This window comes from Micromesistius poutassou (assembly GCF_964030765.1).
Source record: "Micromesistius poutassou genome assembly, chromosome: 20".
Classification (NCBI taxonomy): Eukaryota; Metazoa; Chordata; class Actinopteri; order Gadiformes; family Gadidae; genus Micromesistius; species Micromesistius poutassou.
Window position 1 is genome coordinate 10,502,463 of NC_140290.1, and position 6,987 is coordinate 10,509,449.

Below are 6,987 nucleotides of genomic sequence, written 5' to 3' on the forward strand. Positions count from 1 at the left end.
AGGTGTTTTTATTCATTTTTAATTGTTCAGTGACGCTGAAATTGGGTACGTGTTGTCTCTCAGAAATTCCCATGCGTTTGGCTTGGACCACCATCAGATTTGCCATAGTTTTTGGTTTCAGAATTCCAATGTAATAATGGTCAATGGAATGGTAGGGGGGGGCAGTCCATTTGCTTGTTATTTTGTACATTTTGTGCAACAATAAACTTGTCATTTATTACATTCAACCAATGATGTAGTCCCGTTTTTGCCACAGCATTAAGACAGCTGCCTGTAGTAGCATAGCAATATGATATATGCCGTGTTCCATCCACACCAACATCACGATGGAGGAGTTTCAGAGAATGTACACTGAAAGAATCATTTGGTGGTTTCACATTTTGAATTTTAGATTCCTTCAAATTCATATAGATTTTTTATAAAAAACAAAATTTAGATGGATCAGGGTAGACCTGGACCCAGGTATTGCCACACGTAGTATGAAGGATTTTGACATCCAAGTAGACAATTATGTAATGAAAGGAAAATAACATCATAAAGAAAGCAGTTTAGGAATGTTTAAATATTGTTACTCCTACACGTAATATACTGAATTATATTTAATGATACCACAACATATGTTGATGCTGTGAAGGCCAGGTCTTACAGGAATTGGGGCCATTGTATAGCCGTTGCAGCTGAAGCAAGAATGGCATTGTGTCAACTTATGCTACCTACTAAAAGGTTGGATCAAGTAAATGTCTATCTACACAGATTACACATTTTAACTGACTCAAGCACATGGCACTGCAAGCCTCTCATGTTGGCCATGTAATTGCAATCAGTAAATGTTATTCCCATTTTCACCATAAGATGGAGCCAACATATCAAGTTTAAATAATATGACCCCAAACGAACACCAATTTGTAAAGATAATGACCCATTGGAAGAGCATTCCACCCCTCTGACAACATATTAATAGTACTTTATAGTAATTAATAACTCTATTGGTAAAACAGCTTATACGGCTTATAATGTAGCACATTTTGAGTTGGTCTGGCATGGCAGATTTTAGTAGACTATTAAGTGTGATACTGTAGCTGCAGCACACAGTAATCAATGTACAGTAATACATGTTAAGATAGTGTGTACCGTATGTTGAGGCGCTGGTTGTTGGTGCTCTGGAGGAGTCAGGGAGTAGCAGGGGGGCCACGCTGCAAAGTAGGCCAGGGGGACACAGGAGAGTGTGAGAGGAGTTAAATGTGGAAAAGGAGAGCAGCAACAGGGCACATGGTTCTCATATGTACCATCATCTTATAAGGGCATCGCTCCCGGAGCCCATACATATATAATAATATATCTATGTGTTATTATGTTATATTATAGAAGCGAACAAGCCGTGATGTATAGGGAATCACTTGCGCTAGACAATAACAGAGGCATGACTTGTTTAGAAAGCAGCCAAATTAATCACCAAGAGAGATGGGAGAGAAGGAGGGAATGAAGGAAGAAGCCTAGGTATGCGTGCATCTGCATGCAATAACGCGTGTGTGTGTTATGTCTCTTTCTATCCATCTAGCTATATGGTATGACCTGAGCTTCACAGAACCTCCGCAGGAAAGTGTGTCGGGCGAGTGTTGGTGTTCACCGTCCAAATGACAACACATTTAACTGGTAAAAGGTGTTTTTGTTTTTCCCGCTCACAACTTCCGTTCATCATGGACCCATGAAAAGTTTAATGACAAGGCGTTCCGGCTCCCTGCTGAAGGAGGCCCAGCCCCGACTCTCTCTTTAACGACCTGTATCTGTATTCACTGCAGGGTGCTGTGGCGAAAGGCCTCTCTAAATGACTTAAAAACAGTAAACGGAGGCAGTGGGGGCTGCAGGCAGGTGACATCCATAATTACACCACACACGGAGTGGATTGCAGAAAAAATGAGCTGTGGCCAAGCCTTATAGTAAAGTCCAGGGGAGGGGAAGCTGTTGAACGATTAACCGCCGTTAATAGTCAAAGCAGCTCCGCTCCTGTGGAATGTTTTACAAATAACCCCTGCTGGTATTGTCGGTTGTCAACTGTTCTTTTAGGATTTCACCACACACACACACACACACAGAGAAAGAGAGAGAGACACGCACACACACATACTCACACACACACACACACACACACACACACACACACACACACACACACACACACACAGAAAGACACACACACACACTTTTATCACAGGGCACGGCCAAGCAAAACCGGTGCGATTAACCGCTAACTGCCCTCGTAGAGGCGGGAACATATTATCGAAGACAAACGCTTTGCCGCCTTTTGCCAAACAATCCCGGGTTGGCCGAGAAGTGAGCCAGCACACACTCATTCACTCCTTCACATACTATATATACGACTGCAAATATTCCATCATATCAGCGGTCAGATTTTCAATGCAATGCAAATCTGACCACATTACCAACCGTCACACACACACACACACACACACACACACACACACACACACACACACACACACACACACACACACACACACACACACACACACACACACACACACACACACACACACACACACGCACGAGTGGGGGGTGTACACCCAGACAAAGGAGGAGTTGTATACCTGGTCCTTTCATGGGTTCAATCGTTCATTTCATTTCCTTTGTATTGTTATTTTAGGTGCTTTATGTATGGGGGGGTCAGGAGGGCATACAGCATAATGGAGGAGGGAGAAGCATGGATTATGACGCACCTCGTGGATAGAGGGGGCATGTACAGGACGCACGCTTAATAACAACACAAACGTCACCGCAATATTTACAACGGAAATCTGTTGAGGTCATAGGAGATGTGGATGGTATAGAAGAAAAGGGATGTCAACACAGGATGGGATAGTTCTGGATGTGGGTAACACACAGGATATCATTATCCTCTTCATCTGCCCATGAGGGGTAAAGCCCATCTCTAGGGACCCCCCACCCACAACCCAGTCCACCACTAGCCCACCAGCGAGGTGCACCTTGTTTGAGCAAAAGATTAATGGAAAAGTGTGGGTTGGGGGGGGGGGGGGTGTTTAAACCAGGGAAAATAAAGGAGCAAAGGAGTGAGAGTATGCACACTGAGAATATAAAAGGAACTTAATAAAGGAAAGAGTGGTGAAACACTTCCCGTGGAAAATGTGTTCATGTTGTGCTTGGTAAATGATTCAAGGTGCGCTGCAGACCTGAGCCTGTTGCTAACAGAAAAAAGAGAAAAAATAACAGTTTCGTTAGGTGAGCCGGGACTCAGTAGAGCAGATCCCAGGTTATTATAGGGTACCCCAACTTCTGCGGCTTGGATGTTAGCAGAGCATGTATGTTGAAAGCAAACACTATCTTGTGTTCGTAGATTTGATGGTGTCTCACAAACAAATACATTTGATCAATGCAGTAAAAAACAACAAACGATTGCCGTTGATTTGTTAATGATCGATGCTGATTTTCGAGTAAAGTTGTGTTGCACGTATATCACGCCCCTATGAATCTATATTTAAGTCAGCGTATATGACTTATAAAAGAGCTCTTTGTTTGAGACCGAGCCGGAGAATGTATGTGCGCAACAGCTGCTTGCCCTTGCAGACATACGCGTACGATTTACACGGTTACATAAGATGCTGAAAACATGCGTGAAACATGTGATTCCTTTCCCTCTTTCTTAAACACATACACACTCACGCTCTCTTGATCCCATCAGCCTTTCAGCTCCGTGGCGGTGAAGGAGTTAAATACTGCAGAGGGGGAGGACCTAAGGCCGGGGGTTATTTGCATATCGGGCGGGAAGCTGTGGCTTTTGTTGTCGTTACCCAGACGAGACTCCGCCCCCTAAATGACCGCACTGGCGGGAAAAACCGGCACCAGCGCAAAGCCACTTAACGGAGCTGCAAGAACAGCCGTGCACGCGCAGACACACACACAGTCTGTTACACACATAACTCGATCGCTATTTCACTCATACCGAGCCATACACACACACACACACACTCACACAGTCTCTGTAACACAAATATTCTCTCTCTCTCCCTCGCTCGCTCTCTCTTACACCCATAATATGCCACACACATACTCTTTCAATGTTACACACACATACACTGATGTAGTCTTTTTCCATCTTACATATACTATTTGTGTTGTCTCTCTCACTCACACACACACACACACACACACACACACACACACACACACACACACACACACACACACACACACACACACACACACACACACACACACACACACACACACACACACACACACACACACACACACACACACACACCTCTTTCACTGTAACTAACAGACAGACACACACTCTTATTAGTATATAAAGAGACTATTTAGTTACACTTGGAAAGACAAAAAGGGGAAGAGGAGGCAAAGAGAGGGAAGAAAGAGCAAACTAAATAGGAAATGTAAGAGAAACAGAGCAGTCATTATCTCGACTGCCATCCAACAGTCAACTTACACACACACACACACACACTATATGTCGTGCAGTGAAACAATAACATGTATTGTATGGCATTTACCAAGATAATATAGAGTGAACCCAAAAATATTCAGCCCTATTCTCAAACAATGCCTCCAACAATGGCAGCACACAGTAGTCAAAGCTTTTACAGTGTGTGTGTGTGTGTGTGTGTGTGTGTGTGTGTGTGTGTGTGTGTGTGTGTGTGTGTGTACCCTAATAAGCTGTGGCCTGGGAAACAGGTTCAGGGCTGTTGGAAAAACAGGAAGATATGGTCATGCTCTGAATTGGGGAGGAGTGTGTGCATGTGTGTACGTATGTGCATGTATGTGTGCGTGTGTGTGAGAGACAGAGACTGGGGATGGGGGGGCTGTACCGGACCGGCCCCCGCATTACATAACAAGGCAGGAAATATGCAGCAGGGGGAGAGAGGGAAAGAGGGAGAGACAGAGGGGGGGGGGGGGGGGCGAGGTAGCGAGAGGGAGAGATAGATGGAGGTCTATAAACAAGGACCCCTGTGTACACCACACCTATGACAGCGCCCTAAAGGCCCTTCATGTGAAATCAGCTCTCTTTTGCTCCCTCACTTTCTTTCGCGCGCGCACACCAATTCACTCAGCCCACATCCTGCCATATCTCACTCACAAGGGCGACCACAGGAGCCAGACAGAGTGAGAGAGAGACAAAGACAGAGAGAGAGAGAGATCGACTGCGTAGTGAAAGATAAACTCACTGAACCCAGGGCCCGTGGACTAAATAACACACACACACACACCAACGTTGGGTATCAATAAGTGATAGGCTGCTGATAGCAGCTAATGCAAGGCATCAAACACCAACACCAAGAGGAAATGTATCAGAGACACAGCTTCCTGAGTCAGACAACACAGCCCTGGCGTGCATGTGTGTGTGCGTGTGTGTGTGTGGTACAGGGCCATTATCATTATTAAGCAAGAGAGATTACGCCTCACTATAGCTACCGTTGACAATGTAACGACAATCATGTAAATAAGAGACGAGCGCGCGCACACACACACACACACACACACACACACACACACACACACACACACACACACACACACACACACACACACACACACACACACACACACACACACACACACACACACACACACACACAGTGTAGTAGTAGTGTTTCATGTGCTGGGTGTCACACCTGACAGTGATGTGTTTCTTTGGCCACGTTGTACCAACGGTTTGCCTTTGTTCCTCTCCTCTTGTTTGAGCAGCAAGCAAAACATAATCTCTGAATAAAGAAGATGGTTGGTGCCAGTGCACGGGCATGCCAGCCAGCCAGCCCTCACCAGCGGTGATCAACACCGCAACACGACGAAACATGCGAATGATTGAAGTATTTTCCCTCCCCTTTTTCCATGTGTGGGAAGGTTACAGTGACCGACATTGAAAGTTACACCCTGTTTGGCTACTTAACACCGCATGGTCCAAATTCCTCTATCTGGAAAAAATGAGCGCCGTTGGCATCAACATGACTAGAATAGGACGAGACAGGGTTTTTTAGAGTATGACAAGACGGGCTACAGTTTCACTCACAAATAAGGGAGGAGGGTACAACAGTGATGGCTCATTCGTTTTATTTATTCCCTACCCCTCGTCTGTTCTCTACTCTGAAGCGTGTTTTGAGTGGCCTGTGTATCTACTCCTGAGTCACTCACTCCAACAGGGGTGAGGGAGTGAATCAGTCATTTAATATCAAGTCATCTTAATCTCTCATCCCTATTTGATGTCAAGGGCACACACACACAAACAGACAGACACACACAGGCAGTAAATGGCCTGTGTTGACCTTATTCTTAATACATTCAATTTACCATTGGGGTCTTATGTTTAGGCAAAACCCTTCTTCCTAGAAGTTCATGCTTTTATAACACCGTTCTTGTGTCAAGTCTTCTCCGCTGCCTCTTCCACCAAAACCAAAATTCACGTTCAAACCAGCATCTAAGACCTCATATACATACATTTGTCTTATGTGATTGTAAGAGACAAGACCCTAGGATGGTGCTCCACATAGCAGGCACTTTAAATATATACACAGAGGGAGTAGCAGCACGATTAGACAGATAGATAGATAGATAGATACATTATTATACATCTATAGTCTCCAGGCCATAGAATGTGTTAAATAATGGAGCCTGTGGCTCACCCCACCGGGCCTCATGCCTTGGACAGTGTGTGCTCAGGGCCAGAGCCCCAGCTAACACTAACACACACAGGCGTTTGTAAAGAGATGTGTGTACTCTACCCATCTATCCATCCATCCATTGAGAGGTAAAGGGGGTTCAAACTGAGTCAATAATATCAATGTTTGCGCATGAGGATACGAGCACAGGTACTCTCAGAGTACACCCACACACACTTCTCTCTCAGATAACAGTCAAACAAAACTTCAGCTTAAGAGTTGACTAGTTTATATAGTGTGTGTGTGTGTGTGTGTGTGTGTGTGTGTGTGTGTGTGTGTG